Raw genomic sequence first — 17,854 nt, forward strand, 5'->3', positions numbered from 1 at the left:
GTTCCATTGAAGTGAATGGGTGCCGTCAGAATGAGAGTCCAAACAACTGATAAAAACATCAATATAATCTACAAGTAATCCACATGACTCCAGTCCATCAATTAATGTCTTGAGAAGAGAAAAGCTATGTGTTCTAGGACAATTATAAAATAACAATTTTACAACACAATGATTTACAACACTAAACAGCAATTTTACAGCAATGAAAAGGCTATTTTTATATTATATTGTATACATGCATGTTGTAAAATTGCTGTTTAGTCCATAATAATGGCATTTAAATTTTGTGTATTATGTTCCATATATTGCATGCTGTAAAATTAGTTGTAAATATTATAAAGCAATTTTTTTATATTGCAACAACAATTTCATAACACCGATTTTTCAACAATGAAAAAGCGATTTTGATGGTATATTGTATACAGTCAGGTAAAATTGGCATTTAGTGTTTTAAATCATTCATTGACTTAATTTACTGCTGTTATGCCCTTATTTGGTTTTTCCCATTCCTGTTTCCATTTGTGTTGATTTGATTCCAGGTGTTCCTTGTCTATCAGTCTCATTTAGTCCTTGTGTGTAATGTATTTAAAGAGCGTTCTGTTTAGTTTCCTTTGTCCTCTGTTATATGTCTAAACGTCCCTGTGCTACGTGTGTGACTCCTGGCGAGGATTTCCCAGTGAGGATTAATAAAGATTGTTTCTGAATCTCCTTCGTCTCCGCGCTCCTCGTCTCCAACACAGTAGTAGCAGATCATGACACAAACTGTAACCGTGTGTTTATTATCTTATATAATCTATTGTGGCTGTTGTCATGTCATTGTCAAGTTTATTTCTGCTGTGTAAAAGCCTTAACATGTATGCTCTGGCTAAAACTCACGTTGTTTGTGATGTTACAACCGCCTCTCCGTTCTTAAGTTGGCACACTCTCAGAAATAAAGGTACAAAAGCTGTCACTGGGGCGGTACCTTTTCTAAAGGTACACTTTTGTACCTATTAGGTTCAAATATGTACACTTTAAGTACTAATATGTACCTTTAAGTTACCAAAATGGACCCTTTAGGTACAAACATGTACCTTTTGAAAAGGTACCGCCCCCAGTGACAGCTTTTGTACCTTTACTTCTGAGAGTGCAGGTATACTTTCCAAGTATAATACACATTAGTAAAAGGATCTATTTTCATTTTTATTTGGCTGTATACACTTTGGGAAGCCTTGGTACATTATAAAAGTAGCCCAAAAAACCGCAACCCACGGCTCTGTAATTTTTCCCGCGACTGCATTTTCAAAATAGCCCAATTGTGTGGGAAAACCGCGACTCTGGCAATACTGGTTCGCTGTACCCTTATCACACAATGATAGATAACCTTCCGTGCTGCGATGATGGGAAGAAGTTGGGGTCAAACCTTATCAAACGATTAATTTGCATTAAAAAAAAATATTAACGCGTTACAATTTTTAGATTAATCGCGTTAACGCGTTAACGTTGTCAGCCCTAGTTAGAACTATTATGTTTAAAAGCTACGTTGTGTATTCATTTGTGTATACTACATTCTTTAAAATTGTTGTAAGATGTAAAGCTATTTTTAATATTATAACAATAACTGTACGACAGTTAGTACAAAATTTAGCATGAATACACAAAATAGTATTGCAACATACAAACTTTAAAGTAATTTACATGACTGAACAATTTATAACACTTAGAAGTTAATTATTGTTATGGTGGAAACAAAATAATATACAAAATGGCATGTAAACTTTACAACATGTTGAACGATGTTACAGCATGCAATGTAAACAATGAGCTTTCTCTACAAAGATTTACAACACTAAACAATATTTTTACAGCATGTAATATAGAAAATGTCGCTTTGCAGTGATTTACAAAATTGAACAATTTTGAATGCTATTTTTACAGCATGTAATGTTTCAACCTGATCTACTGAAAGTGCATATCAATGGCACAAGTTTATGCTTTGATTTGGTGTACTGTTTATACACAGAAATTGACGCGCCAACAAATTGCGTATCATATGCACGCGAAAACTGCATATTATATGCACGCCAAAGTCAATTTTTGCATATCAATACCACGATTTTCTGTTTTTATATGCATTTACGAAATGTTTATGTAAATAGCATAAAAGTACCTTTACAATCCAATAGCTTTGACAGTTTACAGCACTGAGTGATTTAAAAAATGATTTTACAGCATGCAGTATAATATAAAAATAACTTTACCACTTAATAGATTTACAGTAGTACGGCCTTAAACGATTTACATTTTTGAACACCAGTTTTTCAGCATGCAAAGTATACAGTATATTAGTACTATTTAAAATGTATAGTGTAACTTTCAATTACTTTATTAAAGTAATGTAACTGATTACATTTGATTACTTTTGTCAGATTTTCAAAATCCTTCATCACTTATAATTAAGATTATAATAATTTAATGTTAAAGCATAGCCACCACAAAATTTATTTTGAGATCATTCTGAGGTTAAATATATGCAATTTTGGAAAGAAATCAATTAAATGTGTGTGTGTGAAAACATTCAGATGTAACCCCCTTTGTAATCGTAATTTAGTTACACGTTTTTTTCTCAGTAACTGTAATGGATTACAGTTACATTTATTTTGTAATTAAAATACGTAACTCTGTTACATGTAACTAGTTACTCCAAAAACGGAGTATAATGTAAAAATAGTATTGATTTAATTAACATACTGTAACATACATAATTTTACAAGATTGAAAACAGCAAAAAACAAACAAACAAACATACAAATAACAGCAAAGAATGTGTTTGTATGAGTTGGTCTTGATCAGTGGAGTGTGTAAACGCCGGCTGGTTTAAACAAAGGTAAAATTGAGAAAAAACACTTTTGACAGATCAGAAAGAGAAACCCCTTTGTTTTCCATCAGGATCAAATTGAGTGCTCTTGAAAGACCAGCAGGCTGTTTTATTAAGTAGGAGTCCAGCCTGGAGCCGTCCACATCAGAGCCAGTTCTTTGAGCAGCATTGCTTCTCTCCAAAGTGCTATTCTCTCCTAATAGAGAACTGAAAGCCACCGCGACCTCTAAGTTAACCTCTGTAGAGTCGTAGAACTCCACAGATGCTCCCAGAATGGATATTTCACCTTGTAGTTTACCCTTTTGCAGATTTACAGTACATAGACTATGTGTGTGCAGTCACCTATAACCTCTGTTGCGAACATGCGTTTGATTTGTCTGTGAATGTCGACAGGTTTTGCTATTCTAATGGGATTTGCTTAAGGATATAGAAATACTGTAGTATTGTGTGTTTTTGTGTACTCATAGAAAATAGTAAATTCCCACATCTTAACTGTGGTTTTTGGTTTCTACATTGGTTTAGCATCCGTACCAGGGAACTACACCAATGCATCTCTAGCGTATAACACCCTTGAGGTTTGAATCAGGCTTTTTAAATGAGTATAGCTGCACTGTCTGCTCATTTATGCCCTTTAATCTGCGTCCTTTGGGTGTTAGTATGTGCACGAGGGTGCACTGCTATGAGCCTACTAAGTAAGCAGGGTTATTGTTGATAACTAAAACTCGAACCATAAAAAAACGTTACTTGAAATACAGTTACAGCTTATTTTATTTCAGCTAGTTTTCCAAGGCAACGTTTCTCATTATCATTTAGTTTTGAATAAATAGTTCACCCATAAACTCCATAAATTGGCTTAAAATTTACTAACACTCAGATCATCCAAGTTATAGATGAGTTTTTGTTTCATCATCGGAACAGATTTGGAGAAATGTAGCATTAAATCACTTGCTCACCAATGGATCCATTGAAGTGAATGGGTGCCGTCAGAAAGAGCGTCCAAACAGCTGATTAAAACATCACAGTAATCCACACAACCATCAATTAACATATTGTGCAGTGAAAAGCTGCGTGTTTGTAAGAAACAAATCCATCATTAAGATGTTTTTAACTTTAAATTGTTGCTTTGGGCTAAAATATGAGTCCTCTATCCATAATATTGCTTTCTCCAGTGAAAATGTAATGTTGCCTGAATCAGGGGAGAAATATGCACAGATCAAGCACCGTTTACAAGCGAAAACAAAAGTCCAAAGCAGTTACAAACAATGTTGGTGAATTTTGATGCGAGAGAACAACTGTGGATGGACTTTTTCACTGGAGGAAGCGTTATTATGTATTATGATATTTTGGCCGCAAGTGATTTAAAGTTTAAATGCCTTAATGATGGATTTGTTTCTTACAAACACACAGCTCTTCGCTTCACAAGATGTCAATTGATGGACTGGACTGGTGTGAATTACTTGTGGATTATTGTTTTTATCAGCTGTTTGGACGTCATTCTGACGGCACCCATTCACTGCATTCAATCCATTGATGAGCAAGTGATGTTTTGCAACATTTCTACAAATCTGTTCTGATGAAGAAACAAACTCATCTACATCTTCGGCGGATAAATCCTGAGGGTGAATAAATTTACAGCAAAAACTATAAGAAAAGATCAATTATACTAAAACGACACTGGCTTAAAATTTCATTGTATTCTCTTAGTTTCTGAGATCTGATCGTTCAGAATTTTTTTTATTTTTTTAATTTTTAATTTTTTTTAGGTAGGGCTTGATGAAGGGTAAATTAAGGAAGCACTACTAATCTGAAATGTCTGTGTTTGCGTCATTGGTATCAATGGAGCTGTACAGAGTGACTCTTTCCCCCTCTAGGCGCTTGTACAGCATGATAACACCGACCAGATCCATTTGTCAGATCAACTTCCCTGCAATTAGACGAGCTCGTGGCCCAGCCATATCAAATCAAATCACGCTGACGAATCTACTCTCTCTTCTGTCTCTCTGGCTCGACTCTCACGCTCTCTCTCTCTCTGTAGTCGAGTTCTGACATGGTGGCAGTTCTCAGACAGATTCATTAACTACTTGGCTTTGTCACGTTGAAGGATTCAGTCAACATCGGATGTGATGTTGAACGCTACATCCAGATGTGGCGTGACAGCAAACAGACTCCTATTATGCTGCATTTAAATTTAAAGACTTTCTCACATCTTAGTTTCATGTGTAGCTCTCATCGTCTTATTTTTTTACTCTGTTAAGGTTAACTGAAACTATAAAAAAATTAAAATAAATATGAACTGAAATATATATATATATATATATATATATATATATATATATATATATATATATATATATATTACATGTTATGTGCATCTAGCTTAAAAATTAAGTTTAAGTACTAAAAGTTACTTATTTAGTTAGGCTATTAAACTATATTTATGTATTTATACTATTATAATTGTTGTTGTTATGATTTTTAAATATAGTGCTTATCAATTAAATAACAAATATATTTTTTATCTATAACTTATTAAATTATTATTCATTGCACAATCTTATATTATTATAATTTTTTAAAATGTGATAAATCAATTGTTTTGTTGTTTTGAAAGCCTTGTTTGTAAAAAGGTTAGTGTTTGCACATGCCTGTGTGTTACATGTGTTTGTTTGTTTGTTTGTTTGTTTGTGTTAATCCGCATGATGTTAATTTCAGGTGATATGATTCGGTAGCTGAATCAGGTCAGTGATAATCTAATATTTCCCCTCATCTGGACAATAAAGGTCAATGCTCATACCTAGACATCAGCCCCAGGACACCTACTGTACCACACTGTGTGTGTACAGTCTCTGCACTGAAAAAAAATGATACTACATTTTTTTAAGGTAAGTGGTCGCAAACAATTTATTTTAGCTACATTTAATTAAAAAAAATATATATATGTTGAAAGTCAGTCAACTCAATTAGTTTATTTAAATGTAGCTAAAATAAATTGATTGCAACCACTTACCTTAAAAAAATGTAGTAAATTCAATTAATCATTTTTTTTCTGTGTGTGTATGAGTGTGTGTTGTAATGGTACACCAGAATTTACAGACAAAATGTTTTTGAGTTTTTCATATGATCCATGTTATGAATTTTAATGCTTTCTGCAGCCAGATTCACCCAGTTATGTCAACATGTTGAAGTTCTGTTGCAACCATCACCATATGTCATCCGACGAGCGTCTATATCATTATTAATACTTCAAGTGTATTTGTAGTTTTTGATTGACAGGAGCATCTTTTCCTTTTTTTTTTCTTTTTTTTTGACAAGTTTTGTCTTAGATGTATGTGTAAAGTAAAAAGAAATTTCAACCCTTTTCATCCATAACATTTTTTAAATACACAATATGCTGTTAAATACTGTATATAGAATATTTGTTATCATAATAAATCCTTAAATCAAATAATAATAAATAAACAATGGAAAAATATCTCTTTAATGTTTCAGTCAATGATATGGACATATGGCCATTTCGATTTTCCCAACCTGGTCTCATAAAAATAGGATTTTCCACACAGTACAGCTGATACTCCCAACGCTAGTGTTTCACAATACTCGGGTCAGGAAAAACAGAAAGTAAGCACCATATGAAATCTTAAACCTACTATATAACCTTTGATGTTTCGTCTGTTTCAGAGAGAAATTACAGATGCTGGTCGATGGAGCGTGATAGAAAGACATCAAAACAACCGTGTGTATGAGTGTGTGTGTGTGTGTGTGCACGCGTTCACCTGGTGTTGCTCTTGCTTGACTGACTCTGGAAATCGATGGACTTCAGGAGTTTCGGTGAGCAGTCCAGTTCAGTAAATGTTACTGCCTACAGTACTGCCAGTATACTCCAATTCATTCAGCAGGATGTTCTCCTCTAACAATGTTTGTTTGCCAACAAACATTACAATTTACCAACAAAACACTTAAGCTAATCTAACAATTTGGGCTTCTTCTATAAATATTTAAATATCTACTTCAACAAAATGTGGTTTTGTTTGTTTTCGTTCAATTTGTCATCAAAATTTGAAAATAAAGAACTAGTTATCTGCTTTAACAATATTTGTTTGTATTTTAACATTGCAACAGCAATTTGCAAAGAATACTATAAGTGTTTGTTTGCGCTTCATCTGACTCAAACAAACAAAATGCTATGAATATCTGCTTTTACAATGTTTGGCTACCTTTTCCATAATTTGCAACACTTTAAAAATTGCTTTAATAATGTTTGTTCATTGTTGGATTTGTCACTACAATTTGCAAACAAAGCACTTGATATCCACTTTAAACATGTTTGTTTGTAATTTGTTCAGTTACTACAATTTGCAACCGAACCCTAAATATCCACTTGAACAATGTTTGTTTGTGCTTCAACCAACTTGTCACCACAGGTTGCAAATAAAACAACTTTTTTGTACTTGTACTTCATCTAACTTACTACCACAAGTCGCAAACAAACGCTGAATATCTTCTTTAACAATGTTTGTTTGTACTTGATTTGATCTCTCAGCACAACTTGCAAACACACACTAAACATCCACTATTTGTTTTTTTACATAATTTATAACAAAAAACTGCTTTAGCAATGTTTGTTCCCAAATTATTGTTGAATTTGCTAAAAGCGCTAGATATCTGCTAATGTTTGTTCGTATTTTGTTCATTTACTGCAATTTGTAAACAAACCCTAAATATGCTATAATTTAATCCATTTTGTCACCACAGGTCACAAACAAAACATTCAATATAATTTGCAACAAAAATCTGCTTTAACGATGTTTGTTCCCAAATTGTTGTGAATTTGCTGAAAAAAAGCTGCTAATGTTTGTTCGTATTTTGTTCATTTACTGCAATTTGTAAACGAACCCTAAATATACGCTTTAACAATATTCGTACTTAATCCAATTTGTCACCACAGGTCACAAACAAAACAATAAATATAATTTGCTATAAAAATCTGCTTTAACGATGTTTGTTGTTGAATTTGTCACCACAATTTGCACACAAAGCACTAGTTATCTGCTCTAACAGTGTTTCATTGTGCTTTGTCGAAGTGGATACTTAAGGCTCGTTTGCAAATTGCGGTAACTGAACATTGTGGACTTGTCACAACAAACAAACAAAATGCTAAATATCTTTTTTAACAATGTTTGTTTGTACTTGACTTCTCATTACAATTTGCAAACAAAACTCTTAAAATCCCTGTTTGTTGGTACTGTTCCACAATTTCTTCAACACTAAATATCCAGTTAAATGTTTTTTTTTTCATCTTGCCACAATAATTTGCAAACAAACGAAATAGCCATTTTGTTTCACTTGTCAACCCAGTTCCCAAACAAAACGTCAAATACCCATTCTAACAACATTTGTTTGTACATCGTTCGACTTGTCCCAACAATTGCATGCTTAGCTAAAGGAAAATAAATAACTGTTGACAATAGCCAGAGTTTTGTTTCACAAAGGGACGCTTCTTGTATGTCCGCAATGTGTTACATTGTTTGCGGACACACTTGGAGGAAGAGACAGTCAATCTAATCTGCATTTATTATCGTATATGTGTACAGAGGTGTCGTGTGGCGGCCTCACTCCCCTTTATCTGTCAGGGTTCGAAACACACATGTCGTGCATAATGCGGGCTGATGGAGGCAGGTTAGGACCCCAAAAACGTGTGTGTGCGTGATGCATGTTGAGAGGGGAGGTTAAAGGGGTTGTGTGTGTGTGAGTGTTTTGACAGTAGCACTGCCATCAGCTGCAGAGTGTGTCTGGATTAAAGTTTCACCATCTGAATTTCCCTCAGGTAAACAAGGCTTGCCTCCCCTACCAAACACAAAGCATGCATCAAACCCCTCACAAAAACACAGAAAATGATTGCTCCATGAATTCTACTTTATGCTTTCAGTACTATTCAAATTATGCAGTACTTGCTTGTTATTATCACAGCAACCTCACTATGTGAACTGTGTGTTATTTATTTAAAAATTGCATGGATTTCTAATATTATTATAGCAGATACTGTAACACTTACAACCGTTATATATAATGCAATATAAAAGTAGTTTTAATGCATTAATTATGCCTTGAAATACACCTTATAATGCATTGTATGATCTCTTGAATAATTGTAACCACAATTATAAAACATTATCTGTCCATTTACAAAGTATAATGCATTAAAACACAGGACAAATAAACCATAACATATTATAATGCATTTTAACTTTGGTTACAAGTATTTATGAAAAGATATAATGCATTACAATGTACATTATGAGTACCTTTATAATGCATTATACATAAAGGCTTTAAGTAAAGTGTTACAGCCAACACTTAGTGTTTTTTTTTTTTTTTGCAAAGTCTTTTGAAAAGTGAAGCGAAATTCAAATGCTGTTGAGGCAGATACTTAGCATTTTATTTGCAAATAGTGAGAAGAAGTTATTATAATTATAAATATATAAAAATTATAATAAGCAAATGTTTTTATTGTGGATATATAAGTCGGCAAGACGATTAAAGTGCAAAGGAAAAATATCAAATTTATTACAAGAACATATTTCTAACAAATATTGTCAAAGTGGGTATTTGTGTTTTTTTTAAATCAAATTCTGTTGCGAGGTCAAGTGAAGTACAAACAAAAAAATGTAAAGCATTTTGTTTGCAAATAGTGGTGAGAAGTCAAAAATAAATGTTTTTTTATTGTGTATTTCTAGCGTTTTGTTTTTGTAAATTGAATTGACAAGCCGAACAAAGAGCAAACAAAAATAGTTAAAGCTGATATTTAGTTGTTTTGGGAAGTGACGAATCGAACGGTAAAACAAATGAAAGATCAGATATTTAGCATTTTATTAGCAAATTGAGCTGGCAAAATTAACCAAGTAAATTGCAGTGACATACTGGACGAAGTACAAATATTGTTAAAACAGATGTTTGTTGAACTTTTGACCACAATTTACAAAATACATATGTTGTTAAACGCATATATTTAGCGTTTTGTTCGCATATTATGGTGAGATGCTGAACAAAGTACAAAGTGTTTTGTTTGTTCGACTTCTCACCACAGTTTACAAAATACAAACACACGTTCCTGGAGCAAATATTTAACGTTTTGCTTGCAAATTTACTATCCAAACAAAGAGCAAACAAAAATTGTTAAAGTGAATATTTAACATTATGTGGTACAACAAAGTACAAACAAGTGTACTGACTGTGGGTTAATTTATGTCAAAAATATGCAAACATTCCTACATGTCATGTAGTAGCATTTGTGAGTCCATGATAGTTTATTTCTGTTGCTCTTGTTCTGGCTAACCTTGTAAATGTCCATCTGTGAAAAACAATTTATTCTCTGCAGTCTAGCTCTCTTTCTGTGCTGGTGTGACATAAAGTGACAGAATGCTTTAGTGTGACAATGATTTCAGCCTTACAAAATGTCACCGTTCTGCTCTCTTTCCCTCAACACATCTCTACGTGTGTGTGTGTGTGTGTGGGGAAAGCGAGAGGTAGAGATCTGGCTCGCGGCAATTCTGCCACACACACAAACACACACAGATGTGCACACACAAACCTGCCAGTACATAGGAAAACTTGTGATTAGAGCAGAAAGCAGGTGACAGCAGAATAATAATGCATTACATGCATTGCATGAGTTGCATAAATTTTCATTTTGGGGTTTCTATTCCTTTCATTTTCTCTTTCTGAATGAGTTTTTGCTGTGTTAACAACAATATTTCCATACTTTGTAACCACTTTCAGAATGGAGTCAGTGAATCAGTCATAATTATATGCAAACTATTTCCTTTCAAAGTTCTCTCGCTCTTCCCCACCTCCTCTCATACTATATATCTCTTCTGTTCCTCGCTGTTAAGAGTATTCAAATTAAATACTCGTTTCTTTTCTTCCAGAATCAAAGCAGGGGAAAGAACAAAACCCACACAGATCAGAGAGCTGAGTTCCCCAGGACAGAGAAGGGTCTTCTGGGTACCGGCTGAACTGACAACCCCTGGAGCAGCTACGCGGCGCTCTGCACAAATTGAACTGACAGCAGTTTTTTTTCCACAGAAAGTATAAATTCCTGACTAGCATAGAATTGTGTTATGTGGGGTTATTTGCCTAGGCTGTTTATACTGAGAAAAAACACTCTTTTGTAATGTTTTCAAAGGTGTTTGCTCATACTAAAATACTGTGAAAGTTTTCTGCACTACCATTCAGCAGCGACACGACACCGCTTCTAAATCTAAAGTATGAAATAGAGAGCGTAGTGTAGTTTGATTCCTGAAAGAACAACTCTGGTTCTTCTCATTGAATCAAAAAAAAAGTAGCATGAACAGTATAGTCCGATTCTGAAAGACGCTTATGAGTTGGCTCGTTTTAGTGAATCACATAATTACATTGCAACCAGTGCAGTTCAATTCCTGAACAAATCCTGCTTATTAACCAGTTCTTTTTAGTGAATCAAAAAGATGCAGTACAGCTAGTGTAGTCCAATTATTAACAAATCCATCTTTTGAGCCAGTTTTGGGAATCAGAAATATACAGCACAAGCATAGTCTGGAACATGCATGAAATGACTCTTATGAGTTGGCACTAGTGCAGTTTGATTCCTGAACAAATCCCTCTTATGAACCAGTCCTTTTTAGTGAATCAAAAAAAAAAGGTGCAGCACAGATAGTGTAGTCTAATGACTCTTATGGGTTGGCTTTTTTGTGAATCACATACTTGCTGTATAGCATGACCAGTGTAGTTTGATTTTTGAATGAATGACTCTCATGTATCAGTTATTTTTAATGAATCAAACACATATAGCACGACTAGTGTAATTCAATTCTGAAGGAATCCGTCTTTTGAGCCAGTTTTGTAAATCGAAAATAAACAGTGGCACCAGTGTAGACCAGATCCCAAACAAATCACTTTTCTGAGTCATCTCTGTAGTGAATCACATAGTGCAACCAGTGTAGCTTGATTCCCAAACATATCATTCTCATGAAACAGTTCCTTTTAATGAATCAAAAAATGCAGCACAGCTAGTGCAGTCAGACTCCTGAATGAATGACTCTTATAAATCAATTCTTTTTAATGAATCAAAAACATATAGCACAACCAGTGTAGTTCAATTCTGAACGAATTCATCTTTTGAGCCCATTTTGTAAATCAAAAATTATCTTAAGTCAATCACATAGAGCAACCAGTGTGGTCCGGATCCCAAACTAAATGACTCTTATGAGTTGTCTCTTTGGTTAATTGCATAGCGTAACCAGGGTAGAATGATTCCCGAACGAATCACTCTTATGAACCAGTTCTTTTTAGTGAATCAAAACATGCAGCTTGACCAATGAAATCTGATTATGAATATATCATTGTTATGAACTGGTTATTTTTAGTGCATTAAAACAGACAGCTTACAATTTGCTGTTATGTTGTATTTATGGCTCACGAGACTTAAATTAGTTACTCGTTTTTCATATGACATTATGTAATTAAAAATGCACATTATGAGTTCAGTCATTATGAGTTTTGTCATATTTTTAATAAAAAAATAAATATTTGAAATAGAAAAAAAAATGGTCTAAAAGACTGTTTCACAAGACTTGTTTTAAAAATATAAGTGAAATAAATGATTTGCATTTTTTTTTTTCATTATTAGAACTGGAATAATTGAATTCCTCACAATTCTATACCATGCTTAAGGCAGAATAATTTAAGAGTTGAATCCAAAAATGTTGTCTTTTAAGCCAGTGTGTCATCAGATAATTTATTGATCTTTGAACGAGGAATGTCAAACTTGAACTCCAAGAACTCATGGTATTCTAGTGACCCAGTTTAGACAGGCAGCTACATATTTCAATCCAGAGGTGACCAGATTGCAAAAATGTAAACTTTCGTCAGCTGCGAGTGCGAACCTTCAACCAGCTCTACGAACATCACACAAACACCTACTAAATCTCCCCGAGAGCACAAGAGTTTCTTGTCAAGGGTTAAACAAGTCAGGGTGTGGAAAGAGAATGCGGAATGTGGCTCTTTTTCTTTTCATCCTTTCATCAGTGAAGCACATGTTGCTGAGGGGAAAGATTATAATAAAGACTCGTTTCCTGTCAGTCAGCTTTGGTTCAAAGACCAGCTGCGGTTATGCTTTTATTTGCATGGGGCGAAAAGGAATTACAATTGTGGCGTTTACCTGTAATGACATGGAAAGTTGGTTTTTCAGCCTTATGAATCCAACATCAGGCTTGTCCCAAAGTTCTCCAGCAGCTCCGCGGCGCTTGTGAGTTTTACGGCGACAGATGCAGTCAGTTCTCTCGACCATCGCGCTCCTCTGAGGGCTGCAAAATCAAATCAGGCGAGTTAATGAGGCTCCAACAGCCCCCTACCATCTCTCCTGAGAGAGGACGAGAAATGAAACGGCCCTGGAAAAGTGCTGATTCTTGGCACTGGGGCTCTCTGAGCTTGACAGCGCAGCAATAAAAGGCCCAGTTCTGACTCATACGTTTCTGCTACAGACCAGAAATACAAGGAGTTTGAAGTCTAAACTATTAGAGTGACCTCAATACATGCTCCATTTTGAAAATGGACATGCTAAACACTCATTTTATTACTGTAATGTGCATAGATAGGGCCCTATGATTTCAGCGATACAGAAAATGCAGACAGAATCGCTGTATCCAATCACAAAAACGTATTTTTACAGTATAATGGGGAATGTCGTGGAATTTGCCACATTTTGGATGGATAAATCAAACACTAAATCAGTACACTTCAATCAAAACACGATATGTACTAGTGGCTGTGAATATTAAGCCGCAAAATACCATTTAATTATGAATCCTGCATGTTGTGCATGTCTCTGTGTGAATGAATGGCACAGACGCACAGTTTCGTTTACTACGCGGCATTTTCAGCCTCAAAATATGAATACGTGAACATAATCTCTAGAACTTCTCTGAGAGTAACTTCATGAGCATTTTACCATTTCTTTTGAGTAAAACTATTGTCATATCATATACAAACAGGAACCTGAAGGCCTTCACAGCAACCTGTCAAAATAAAAGTTCGGTTTAACTTGAAGAAACCATCACAGAAATATTATTTAATGCAATGATAGCACTACTACTACTAATAAAATTATTATTAAATCATTATTTTAATGATTATATACCATAGGAAAATATACCAGAAAAATGATTTACCAGAATTTATTTAGCAGAAAGATAAAACATATTTTATAGGGCCTTAAAATGTAATTTTTGCTAAACTTTTAATAAATTGATGTTTAATATTGCAAATTTCATGATTTCAATTAATTAGACATGCTTTTTGATAAATAAAATTTAATTTAACCATTAAAATGGTGTCTAGGAGAAAAAACCGAAAAGAAATGGAATTCAGAAAAATTTAACGGAAAATTTTACTACTGTTCTGTGACAAATTTTTGCATAAAATTTGATAATTGTGGTGGAGAATGTGGGCAGTTTAATGCTATCCATCAAGCATTGATTTGATTTTGATTACGTGGCCATTCCAAAACGAGAATGGACCAAGAAGGAGGAAGCTGTCTATTATCTCCTACTCTTTTTTTTCAGCACACAGAAGCAGCTAAATCCGTTATTTGTTTTACATACTGTGTCTCCTACAGCTTAAAAATGTCCTTCAGACTCCAGTTTCTAGCGTGATGAGAAGGAAGATATAATCATATACAGTTTAATATCTTCCACAGACAAATGCCAAGTAATTAAGATTCTGAACACGATTCAGATTTGAACTAGCGCCGCTCCCATGTCGCATTTTCTGAGACTCGAGCACAGCAGGCAACGGCTCTGAATTAGGATGCTTCCACACACTGCTGTTTATATCACTCATATTTTTTGCTGTGAAACATCTGGCCTTGGTACATCTTTTGTAATCATTTATTTTTATTTATCATGGATGATAGAAGTTGGCATTCCAGATTCATTTCATACAGCATTTAGTTTGACTGGATCAATAAAAACTCTTCAAAACAACTTGTTTGCGAATTGTAAATATGATTTCATCATGAATATGTTTTCAACTTTCTAATTTCTAAGCTCGTTTGAAGTTTCTAGCGAATGTAAATTCACTAATGCTTCCCTGCGCTCTAATGGCGCTTTGACTGTCAGGCGCTCGTGAGCACCCTTTCGAACGCTAAAATGACGAATGGGACACCCTACGGTCTCGTGGACTTAACGGACACGTGCACGCGGTGGCCATTGCAAGTCCGCAAGACCGAAAGTGCACATGAAGTGTTCCATTTGGGACAGGGCCTTATGGGTGCGACTTTGGACAGGGCCACTGTTGCCACGGGTTGTTTTTCGTGTTGTGGGTTTAAGCGACCCCAATAATGTGATATTTAGCCCCTAAAATGCTAATTTAATCAGTGGAACCCCACCAAAAAACATGCATTTTACCCCATAGAACGTGATTTTTGTCTGGGGACCCCCCTCGAAACGTGATTGGGCTAGTTTTGGAAAAATTGAGTCTTCAAGCAGTGAAGATGATGTAGATGTTCTCTCTCTTCTTAAAAAGATAAAAAGTAAGAGGAAATATTGGGTCCATCTAATACTGAGATTGCATAGAGACGAAGGAGAGTTCCACCTCATCAAGGAGCTGCAGGATTATCCCGAGCGATTCAAAGTTTACTACAGGATTTTGATGCTTTGGAAGCAATACTAGAGCCACGTATGTAAAAGAAGACCAACAATTTCCGTGAACCAATTGTTCCTGAATAGAGACTGGCAGTATGTATAAGGTATGGACACACACAAAGCAAACTGTGGCATCGGAAAGGTGCGCGCCAGGCATTGAAACCAGCTTACAATTTTGGCTTTCGCTTCTATGTTGGCTCTGAGTTGTCAAAACCATAGATATATATATATATATATACGTAGATGCCTCATTAGCGAGTGTTTCTATTGGGCCGCCATATTTTAATGGTCAACTTGACGTCATTTACCATAGTAATCACTGAATATTCGAAAGATGCCACAATCCTGCACAGAACGGCTCAACGGCTCTGTGCAAACCTACAGTGCGGTGAATGACGTCAAAGTTGACTGTTCCAAGATGGCGGCCGCATCTACGTGCCTGGAGCGGTCGAATGGGGATTCTATACATATCTATGGCGTTGACTGTGTGTGTCTACAACAGCAAGTTATACGCTTGTATATCTTTGAATATTCATTGATTATTATGGTGACTGACGCCAAGTTGACCTTTTCAAGATGGTGGACGCGTCAACGTATCTGGAGCGGTCCTTGGGCATCTATACACATCTATGGTCAAAACACCCTCTGAAAATGCTTGCTACGGATTCGAAAAATGCAGAAAATCAAACCCTATCTGAATTTTCTTATGACGGACGAAAGTTTCGGAGGCAGTGTGTAAACGTGAGGTCGTATTTATTTTTTAACGTGCAAAAAGTTCAGGTGAAAATTTCGGACTCAGTGTGCAATGACCTTTAGCATTAGCCGTTACGCTTTTTTGGCTAATGGTTGCAGGCTTGCCTTCTAGTGGCTTTGGTTTGAGTAGCAATTGAGTGCGTTTTGTAGTGAAAACCTGGCAACCCTGCTCCCGGGTGACCCACCCGTCTCAAAGACCTGCTGACCTGTTCGTCCCCGCGTCCACACGCCAGATGGCGGGCAGCCGCCAGTCATGCAGATGCAGGAGTGAATATCTGAGAGAGTAAAAGCCTCTGGCGCAAACCTCACTCACTGCGTTTCAACTCTGTCGTGAGGATGCGTCAGTCTTCAGGGAGACAAGCTGCCCCTCAAACAGGCTTTTTCTGGCCTGCTGACACATTCGCCCTGTCTAACCTTCCTCTGCAGCGACATTCACCTCATATGACAGCTTCCCGCTCTTTTATAACCCTGCCACTGCTTTCTCGTTCTCTTTTATTCTTTGATGTTGTTGTTTCGTGTGGTTTTTGTCTGTGATTTCTTATAGTGAAGTTAAAATGAAATTTTTAGCAGAGCTCACTGATCTGTTTAATAATATTCTCTATTATAGATCAGTGGCACAGCTGCAGAATCGCAAGCTTTAGCTTCGCTTTGGTTGACACCTGGCGGACGTTGCCTGTCAACACATCATGCGTGATTGTGATGCAATCGACCGATGCGATTTCATAATAACCGCTGAAGACAGACAGAGGAAATTAATAACGGATTATGAAATATAATAATAATGATGATAACAATATTATTTATAATAATGATCATTTCTTCTCAATGTACTGAATATAAAGGCAAGACGATTTAATATGGAGGGCCAAATTACTCAAAATTAAATAATTAAATAAAGGTTGAAATATATAGGCTAAATAAATCGTTAAATACTTAATTAAGTGATTAAATGAATGTAAATAAAATTAAATAAATGCATATATTAATATTTATTTATATAATGAATTTATTTATATGAATAAATAGATAAATAAATAAACGAATGAATGTATAAATGGATACATAAATATTTTTAATTTATTTATGTATTTAATTATTTTTAACGATTTATTTATTTTATTGAGCAATTTAGCCTTGCATAATATAAAAGTAAATAAAAATACTTTTATTGTACTTTCTATTATTGGTCTACTACTAGTAGGGGTCCACATTAATTATTTTAATAAACCTAGTATATTTTCCGTTTTACAATATGTATAATATTGTAATATAGTTTTCTGTACTGATATATTTTTATTATATTTATTAATATATTTTGTTTAACATTAAATGTTGTAACAATACGTATTTCAGTTAAATAAATATATAAATAATAATTAATTAACATTAAATGCACATATAACTAATATCAATAACACGTTAAATGTTAAATATGTTATTAACAATAACATATTTAACGTGTTATTGATATGTTTAAAATATTATTTATTTGTTTATTTACTTTAACATTTTCGCGGCTTTTTTCTTCCTCTAATCACAACATTTTTCTCTTTTTTATTGAATCACT

This window comes from Onychostoma macrolepis, chromosome 22 (genome assembly GCF_012432095.1).
Source record: "Onychostoma macrolepis isolate SWU-2019 chromosome 22, ASM1243209v1, whole genome shotgun sequence".
In the NCBI taxonomy this organism is placed as follows: domain Eukaryota; kingdom Metazoa; phylum Chordata; class Actinopteri; order Cypriniformes; family Cyprinidae; genus Onychostoma; species Onychostoma macrolepis.